The sequence below is a fragment of the Schistocerca gregaria genome, chromosome 3, assembly GCF_023897955.1.
Source record: "Schistocerca gregaria isolate iqSchGreg1 chromosome 3, iqSchGreg1.2, whole genome shotgun sequence".
Taxonomy (NCBI): Eukaryota; Metazoa; Arthropoda; class Insecta; order Orthoptera; family Acrididae; genus Schistocerca; species Schistocerca gregaria.
The window spans coordinates 399852045-399862905 of record NC_064922.1 but is presented as its reverse complement, the minus strand read 5'-3'; positions in this window follow the sequence as shown (position 1 = coordinate 399862905).

The following is a 10861-nucleotide window of genomic DNA, read 5'->3' as shown; positions in this document are numbered from 1 at the left end:
CAGTTGGCGTGGTGAATGGCAGCTGTCTTTAAACATAAAAGATATAAGTTAATGCAGATGAGTGGAACAAAGAATGGTATAATGTTCGGACGTAACATGATAGCCTGTAGCTTGACACTCCGATTAAATTTCCAGGTGGAAGCGATTTGAAATGAAACAAATGCTTGAGGGCGACTTCAGATTATAGGGAGAATTTTAGGAAAAGTGCATCTCAACGCTAAAGAAGGCTTATTGTTACGCACTGCACCAGTGTCTGGGATCCTCTCTAGGTCGTATTAAAGAAAGACATCGAAGCGTTTCAGTTATTTGTCAACTCAAATAGGAATCCTTGGAGGAAGATTATTGAGAAAGTTTGAGAAATGTCATTTCAAGATGACTGCTGAATGTATGCTTCCAACAGAAATTTCACATTAGCACCACGAAGACGAGGGAAGAATAATTTGGATTCGTATGGGGGTATAGACAGTCGCCCTCGATCTGTTTGCGTGTGGAACTGGGAAGCAAGTGACGTATTGTTAGGAGGTACTCTCCGCCTTGCACCAGAAGATGAATTGCGGAGTGGTAGGTAGATGTAGACGTATAAGCGGCAGTCAAATGCAAACGAGACAGATGGAAGAGATGTAACTAAACCGTATATTATTCCGAAACAATCGCCAAAATTTTTAATACGTTTATCCCACTACGAGACGAAGCTTTCAGTACCTTCATGGAAAAACGTTCGCGGTTGTCTACGGAAACATGCTTGTAGGAATGTGTGCAGTCTTCATGCGACGGAAGTCGATGGCCACGAATGTGTTTCTTCGGTTGATCGGGTCTGTATGGAAAATGTGTAAGAACTACGCAGGGAAACTTCAACAGCTTAGTCGGAACAACCATGGTAACATGTGCGCTGATCCCCATTCGTGGCCATCCATTTACTTTAGGCAAAGAGGTGTACGCCTGGATACAATCATGGTTCCATAGGCAACTCCAACGTCTTTCCATGAAGACACTAACCATCTTCTATCACAGTGGAATCAATGTGTAAACATTTAGGGGGACTACTTTGGAAATAGTAAAGAATCTACTTACTTTTCTTCCACCTGCCTTGTTTTCAATGAACTGGCCTTTGTAGATATAGATGTCATTGAGCAACGAAGAGTTGTGAATCATTGGGAACGCATTAATAGGCGCAACTACATAGGGAAACAAGACTGAAAGAATAATGATTGTGTATGAAACTGAAATGGATACTGGCGGGACACGCAGGCAGATGAATGAGTGGTATGTGGAGCAAGGAAATTGTTTCTTTCATTCCAAGAGGTAAGACATAGCCGGAACTACATCCTTATTGAAAGCAAGATGGAAACATTAGTTAATCGTGAGGACCAACATGAGAGTCCTGAACTGAAGATCAAAACCTGTGCAAATGCCTGTATGTAGCCTTGCCAAGCAGTCAAACGGATAATTAATTGTGGAATGCAGTTTATACCGAAGTTCAAATGAAGTCACTTTATTCTAACAATTCCTTCTTCAACATTAGCAGGAATTTCCTTTGCCATTGCTCCACTGTTATATCACAACATTGCATAATCTACTTGCTATTACAAAAGATGTTGGACCTATCTTTTAACTCTGAGCTCGACCTAGAGAATAATTTCCACCTATCATCAACTGAATTCAGCTCTTTTTCTTCTTGAGTAATTGTATCCATCTAGCGGCCACTTAATATTCCCCATATCTAATTTTCTATTATTGTTTCGTTTAGACAACAGAAGTTTCACTTTAATCTTCTGTATAAGCGATGTTTCCCGTAAATCGTTTTTACTAGGAAATGTACCAAGTATTACTCCAATATTAAAGCTTCGCTGTCACTACACACAATATGGGAAATCTCTAAATGGCTCTGAGCACTATGGGACTTAACATCTATGGTCATCAGTCCCCTAGAACTTAGAACTACTGAAACCTAACTAACCTAAGGACATCACACAACACCCAGTCATCACGAGGCAGAGAAAATCCCTGACCCCGCCGGGAATCGAACACGGGAACCCGGGCGCGGGAAGCGAGAACGCTACGCACGACCACGAGCTGCGGACTCGGAAATCTCTCAATGGATAACTAGCTGTTTACTGTTTTCCTTTTGCTATTGATACAGATTTGTTACCGGCTTAAATTCTTCTACCACTATCATCATTACCACATTACGCGTCTGCAGTTGGGTGGAATGAGTGACATACAATCGGTGCGTGCGAAGTTTAAAAGTTGTACATTCAGAAGGCCATAACAGTGTACTATCAGAATTATGACCAAAAGTTCCGTGCGGGGTCGAATTCTCCTTAATATATGGAGTCAATGTTGCGATGCTTCTTTTTGAGCATTTTGGTATAAGGCACCCATGGGCTATGGTGATTCCTTACAGGGTAATACTGCAGCTAGATTTATACAGCAGTTACCACAATTATCTTTGTTTCTGTGAAAATACTGTCACGACTATGAAAAAGCCTGTAACGTATAATAATTCAAATGTGCAACATAAATAGCGAAAGATCCTGTCTCTCGTATGCGCCTACATCGAGCCGCAAATCTACTGCGATGCAGTTGCCGTCGCTGTCGTAACAGTTCAACATAGCTTCATTGTGTAACTTTTGTATTGCATTCAGAGAACTCATGCTGGAGGTATATAATGGCCTATTCTCCACTAATATAACTGTCCACACTTCTGTGTACCACTGTTAACATGCAGCTAATACTGCCAGAATAAAGGTCCCCGAGACGGAAATGAAGACCACTGAATGCAAGCTTGAAAATAAAGACTAAATTGTGCATTACATTATAAATACAGTATAATACGTATATATAAGTAAATGAAGATAAGAAATCAAACGAAATGCAAATACTGTGCAATGAGCCACTTACATCAAAACATTCAAAATCAAATGGTTCAAATGGCTCTCCGCGCTATGGGACTTAACATCTGTCATCAGTCCCCTAGACTGAGAACTAACCTAAGGACATCACACACATCCACGCCCGAGGCAGGATTCGAACCTGCGACCGTAGCAGCAGCGCGGTTCCGGACTGAAGCGCCTATAATCGCTCGGTCACAGCGGCCGGCTACCAAAACATTCAGAAATTACCTCTGAATAGTTTCCGAAAATTTGTGAAGCTATTGTTCAACCTGTGCGTTCATCATTCACGAGGGGTATTCAATAAATAATGCAAAGATTTTTTTCTGAAAGCAGGTTGGTTCCATTCACGATTCCAGTATGTCAAATCGTTATCCTTTTTTTTTTTTGCTACTAGATACTATTTTACAAGATAATTACCGTTCAATGCGACGGCTTTACGCCAACTTACTAGTACCCTACGTGCCCGGATGCCTGCATGGTACGACCCTTCTGGTCGACGTCGGAGCCAACGTATTACTGTATGAATAACTTCCGCATCGAACAACTACTCTTCACGCGGAGTGCATTCTTCATCGGGCCATACAGATGGAAGTGCAAGCGGCGGACTGTAGGATGGATGAGGAAGACCAGGCCAAAGAAGTTCCGTGAGTTTCTCTCCGCAGCGCAGACTTGTGTAAGGCCTTGCTTTGTGTAGGGAATGAGACGTTTGTGTGCAACTATGTATCGACGGACATGCTGAAGTCGTTTCTCCACTTTATTGAGAGTAGCACAACACACTTCAGAACTGATCGTTGCAGTATGAGGGAGGACGTCAAACAGAACAACTCGTTCAGGCCACTAGAATACAGTCGCGATGACTTTACCGGTTTAGGGTGCGGCTTTGAACTTTTTCTTCAGATGTGAGGTGGTATCACGCCAACCGATGGACTGTCGTTTTGTTTCCGATTCGAAGTGAGAAAACCTATGTTTCATCGCCTATGACGGTGTTCTGCAAAAATTTGTCACGATCAGCCTCTTAAAGCATCAGCAGTTCAGTACAATACTGTTCACCGCTGTTCTTTATGATTTTCGTTTAGGAGGCGAGGAACTCAGCTGGCACGTACCTTTGAGCACTCCAACTGCTGGAAGAGTGTATCAGCACTACCGACAGAGACGTTCTGTTGAACCCCGAGTTGTTTGTGGTGCGAATGAGAGTGTGCGCTCGTTCCAACACTGCAGAAGTCATAGCTGTGCACGGCCTTGTTGTGATGATGACAGACAGCTTTCGTAACGACTCGTAGTGCTTTTGTTCAGTGCCAGGTCTCTGTAGACATTCTGCAAGCCCTTATAAATATCTGCGATCGTCTAGTTTTCTGCCAAAAGAAACTCAGTACTCTGAATGGAAAGCAGCCCCGATAGAGACACCAGTCTGAAGGCTACGTAGAGCGCCGCCAACTATCTGAACTTCATAATAACGTAGGGACTGAAGAGAAAATATTACACCACGTCCGACAACATATTCGTTTGTTTGTTTGTTTGTTTGTTTTTAATTGAAATTTTCCAAGGAAAAAATGTGTTTCTTTACTTATTGAACACTTTCATAAATAAATTCGATAATCATTGCTCGTTGCTTTTGCATATTGTAAAGTCGTCCTGTAATATGAACTTCACTGCGCATCAAGTAACATGCTCGTGCACGGCGAGTGCAATACTGGCCAGTCCGCCCCTCGAGCGAGAGGGAGTTTGCGGGAGGGCCTGGCGAAACCGAGGCAGGGGCGGGAGGAAGATAAGATGTCGGCGGGTCGCAATATTGGATCCTCTACCTGCCCACACGCCGTGGCCGGAGTATTGTCTGGAGGGTGGCCATTCGCCGCGCCTGAATGCCGACTGCCCGCGTCGCGCTCTCTGCCAGAGCGGCAGCCGCCCGGCCGGAAACCCGGCGCGCTGTTGCCGTCGCTTCTGCGCCGAGTCCCAGCGATGACGGCGCCCTCTGAATGTGTGAGCGGCTACGCGGGCACGAAAACAAGCTTCCGGTATTGGACCTACACTCCAAAAAGTTCGCAAAAGGGCCAGGACGCAACCGCTACAGTTTTATCGACGGCACTACTGTTTCTGCAATACACACGTTGTCACTGCTGAAATTCAACTTCGCCGAATCTGACACAATTGTGTCGAATGTCCTTTCAATGATTCAGTGAAAACATACTTTTTTATTTATGTAATACATTGCGGTATGACATCGACCCTATAAAAAATACACGGGATGGATTACGTGAGAGTCGTCTGTCACGTTTTCGCTGGAAGATATTTGCAATTTGTTGTGCTATTTGTCGCTGTAATCAGCCAAAACAAATACTGCTCATCACGTCTTTCATGCGACGTCCAGTGCCGACCTTAAGCGTCCGTTTGCTTCCCGCTACAAACAAAAATTTTACGTGCTCATTCGATAGACCTGTCCCAAATTAGTGTAGTGCGATATTCATGTTATCGATATGTGGTAACAGGACAATAAACCACGAAGAGTCACAAGAACTCCAGCAGCGACTGTACTGCCCTGACTCTCGCTGACTGCTATCGCTATGACGTGGCAGTGCTGCTTAATCGCTGCTGAAGTACTGATTACTTTGAAACGTCCCCTTAGAAAAATTATACACGACTGTGCTTAAACTGACACACAATATTTTTTTAGCGCAACGCAATCTGACTTTCAAAAATCCCTACAAAAGAATGGCCCTGACTAACATTAATCTATACCTTTCACAAATCACTTACCTCACAAAAATCTTCGTTACTCGAACTACTGCAATATAGCGAGCGCCACTACGTCATTGAAAGCTCTCATAGTATCACAATGGTTCTGGAAAAATATGAACAGTTCACAAAGTACAGAAAAGAATACAATTTCGTAAGTGTGAAGTTATCCAACTGTGTAATTACGTAAACATCTGTCACTGATGTAGTATAATAAATGTTTGTTTCTCTCAGTTAAATGATCAGATAGCTGTGTAATTTATGTTTTAGATAAATATGGTACCGATGTGTAGAGTTGTATAAGCAAATACCATATTAGCTAGGGCTCCTTGTGCTTGCCAAACACATGGTACACAAAGTAAGCGTGTACCCCCCTGAGGATTAATGTAATTATATCCTCAGGTGTTACAGATTACAGCAATGGAATGAAATGTATCACGGAAAACTTTCTTTGTAATTCAAATATGTTGAAAAATAAATAGTTTAATGCGTGTCCTGTAGCGCTAAATGTGCGTCTTGCTGTAAGACAATCTCTGTGGAAGTGTTGTAGTTACCGTCCATCGAAAGCTAAGTTCTACAGAAGTCAATGTACTTACCTCATGATAAACAAAAGTGAAATGCTTTGCGTATAGATATCGTAGTTACTACGCTTATTGCCGTGATGAAGTAAATACTGTACTGTACGTATTGTTGTGCTAAAGAAAAGGCTGTCTCATTGTAGCTATACCACAAAGTTACTACTAAAAAATGTTTTACTTTCCAGAATAATACAAAAAACTGTGCAGATATAAAACAGATACAGTGCAAAAGCAACATTGTAAATTGTCACTCATTAGTAGCGTCGTGATAAGATCGTGTAGCTGTCACATAAACTAACCCCTGAGTCATCTGGTATCTCACAGAAAGTACTTTAAATCCAGACTTTATTTTCAAGTAAATCAAAATGTTGCATTAAAATCTCATTAGCAGTACTGGTAACTGTTCTAAGTATGTCAGCCTTATAGTGGTTACGTAATTTGTGCAAGTAACAAACAAGAATGTACAAATACAACACTGTGTCGTCTGTTCACTATAACAATGCATTTGTAATTTCTGTTTAAATAAGTTCTCTTAGTTCTTGACTGGATATTTAACTTCAAACATTGTTGCATGTTAACAGATTCTAAGACTGACAAAGCATACTGGTAACGTGAAGTGAAAAATGTTATAGCAAAGACTAAGTTAAAAAGCAAATTATTTCTCAATAAACGGTTTTACATGTGAAATATGGTGTAATCGTTTACTCTTCATAGTACTCAGAGATTCATCTTGAACGCAATTATCATGCGGTAAACGTCTGTAAAGAATACTGGAGTTTTTCTCAAGGTTAGCGCCTATGTTATTTTTCTCTGAGCCAGCCGGCGCAGGTGGCTGCCTGCGGTGCGAGTCATTGCCTGTCTCTTTGTTGGCGCGCGCCGTTATTGGGATTTGGTGACCTAACTTCTACAAATTCACCTTGTCGAAAGGGCCCAGCTCTGTTTGAATCCATCCAGTTCTGATGAAATTCCGGTCTGTCGTTATGATTATATCGTCTGTCGCCATGTCGGTAGTTCCTGTAGTTTCTTTCTTGTCGGTTAAGCGGTGGAGAATTTCTCCCTGAATCGTAACTGTGCGCTGGACCGTTGCGTCTTAAGTTATTCTGTCTCCCTTGATAATAATAATTTGGGTCCTATATTATCTGTTTCTCTGTTTGTCTCTGTGATAGTCACTACTGCGGAGAGGTAATCTTTCCCTGTAATTATTACTACTCTGCCAACGGTTGTCATACGGGTGGTGTCTATTTTGGTCACGATTTGTGTTGTGAGAATAGCCTTGTCGTGTCCAGTTATTATTTCTTTCATCGCGGAATTGCGACGGATGTGACCTGTAATTGTTGTGTTCCTGTTTTCGCGTTCCGCGATTGTCAGTGTCAATTTCTAATTCTTGTAAGAGTCCCTGAAAAGCTTCAATGTCTTTGCAACGGCCTGCCAAAATAATATGCCGTAAATGTTCAGGCAATTTGATTAAGCAAATGCGGATGAGTTCTGACGGGCTGTATGGGTTTGAAAGATACTGATTCTTATGTAACATGTCTTCAAAATATTTGACAAGACTGGAAAATTCAGATTGTTCAAAGTGTTTCATCATCATTATGCTATGTTTTACTCGTTCTTGTGTAGCTTGAGACCAATATGCTGAGAGGAAAGCATGATAAAATTCTCCTTCACTGTGACAATCGTGAATGACCGATCGCATTCTTACAGCTGGTTCATTCTCTAAATAGCCACACATAAATTCTAATCTGTGCTCTAATGACCAGTTGGGGGGGGGGGGGGGGAAACAATGAGAGAATTGATGGAGTCACGCTTGTGGATGAATGACGTTGCCAGAATTCTTAAATGTTTTGAATTTACGTGTAGTAATGAACAGCTTATAGTCAAAATCATCGTGTCGGCGGGTCGCATATCGGTCATTGTTACGTCGTTACGGCGGTTCCATCTCAAAATTCGGTGTACTTTGCCAATTTATTTCATAATCTCCAAAGTGCCCTGTGTTGTTATTTTGTGGCAGATCCGTATTTTTATGTCCCTCTTCCCGTATTGGAGTGCGAGTGTCCTCTGAAATACGTAATTCTTGTATTACCTGTGTCAACTGATCTTGTACTTCCCGGATTTCTCTTTGGTGTTGCGTATTAATTTGATTCTGAGTTTGTTTGAATTTCCTAATTTGTTCGAACTCTTCTGTGTCATTAAAGACTACCGGTTTTGTGTCATTCAGATTATCATCTACCTTCGTAGATAAATTAGTGAACTGATCCGAAAGTTCGGCTACTTTCTCCGATAGTGAACACATTTCCTCAGTGTGTTTTTCTGAACCAAGTTTCAGAGTGTCCATTTGTGTTGAAATCGAATCTACTGTGTCCTTTAAGTTTTCCAGAGTTCTTGCAAGTTACGTAACCGAATCGGTGGATGCAACTGAGTCCATTTTAGCTTGCAAGGTCTCGTGATTTTCACGAACAACATTTTGCAATTCTCTTAAGGCTGCTTCGTGATTCTGTAATGAGTTTTCATGCAGCGAAATAATAGGTTGAAAATGCTCACAAATTTGTGTTTTTACGTCATTACAGATTTTTTGACATTTCGATTCAATGTTATGTAACTCAGTAGTTAAATCTTCACGTGTTTGTTGAAGTGTGGTGTCTAACTTCCGAAGCTTATGTTCCATTGTATCCAACTGTTGCTGTGTTTGTCTCTGATTTTGTTCCATTGTGTCTAACTTTTGAAGATTATGTTCCATTGTGTCTAACTTTTGAAGATTATGTTCCATTGTGTCCAACTGTTGCTGTGTTTGTCTCTGATTTTGTTCAAGCGTTGTGTCTAACTTTTGCAGCCTTTGTCCCATTTGTTGCATTAACTGTAATAACAGTGCACTGGTGTCTGAAACATGTTCCTCAGTGCTTTTCGGCAGTGCATTTGAACCGGCAATATTCGCATTTTGAAAAGCAGAAAACGTGTCTTGATTTATTTCAGAAAACGGTGGGGACGCAAAATCTGAATCTACAGTATTTGCAAGATTGTGTCCTGTCATTTCGGAATCCTGAGGCGAGCTGTTGCCGACCGATCGATCGATAACGCTTCCCTGTTCACTAATTGTTTCACTGCCTACACCATTACTTGCAACCCGCTCCATTTCCCTATGCGCTATTACCAAATTACTACTTTGAACGTTAGTGAATTCATTACATGGTGACGCTAACACACTGCTTTCGTCTTCACTGTCATTTCTCAGTTTACTTTGGAGCCTAGTGTTACATTTTTCACACGCCATTATTGTCCCAATTATTCACACGACAACACAGAAAAACACAATTTGAAGAACAAAAATAAGAGAACACATTAACATAGCACTGAAAATAATATCTAGTTAATTGCAAGCGAAGCTGCGAAATACCTTGTGCAAAACTATATGCATGCCACAACTATTTTACTGTACAACAATGAAAGACTGCAACTACAAAGGAAATTCACTCTAAGATTACGTGCTAGCAATAAACAAAAGCTACACTAATTACACAAACTACAAGGAAAAAATCAGAAGATTCCAGTGAGGTATCCTGGCAGGGTCGCCATATGAAACGTCCCCTTAGAAAAATTATACACGACTGTGCTTAAACTGACACACAATATTTTTTTAGCGCAACGCAATCTGACTTTCAAAAATCCCTACAAAAGAACGGCCCTGACTAACATTAATCTATACCTTTCACAAATCACTTACCTCACAAAAATCTTCGTTACTCGAACTAATGCAATACAGCGAGCGCCACTACTGCCAGCTAAATTAAAGATTCAAACTATGGAAGGCACTAACTACTGATAGGTATAGTTAGCAAATGAAAGATTTTAATAGAGAACAAACAGTGTATTTACCTTAATAGTCAAAATATATATGGTAGTTCATGACATCCAGTCTTAGAAATTACAAAACTCTCTCCCCACGTCCACCACTGCTGGCGGCTCACCTCCAACTGCGCAACGCTACGCGCTGTTAGCATCCAGCTGCCGCTACCCAACACTATAATGGCAGACAACAATGCAAACCAGGCACAGTCTGCACACGGCATAGCCAGTGATTTTCATACAGAGCGTTACTTGGCGGCGGCGTTACCAATAAAAAAAACCTAAACAGCCTACTTACAACTTTTCGTGTGTTACTGACCTGTGAAGACATACTGGTAACAAGAATATCACACTAGACTAATTTGGGACCTCTATCGAATGAACAAGTAAATGTCATTTTTAAAACCATTGTTTTTGTAACGGGAAATAAACCGACGCTTTACGTCGACACTGGACGTCGCATAAAAGACTTGATGGGCAATATTTGTTGAGCCGACTCCAGCCTTATACGCGGTGAAAACATTAAATTTCAAACATCTGCCGAAACACCAGAGACAATGCCCCTAGAGACTCTTAGGAGAGACACCCTCTATATGCAGGTACGGCGGAGGTACGGGAATTCCTTTCCGGCATGGAAGTAACCGCCTATTTTTATTATTTACCAATGATCTGTTGCTAATAACACAAAGTAAGAAGTATGTTAGGTTTATGATGAAGATAATAAAAGCATTTAATCGAGGTAGGCTTAGAATACATATGACTAAAACAGAATATCCAGTAGTGGTAGGAGATGGAAGGCATGTAGTTCTGCCGCAAATA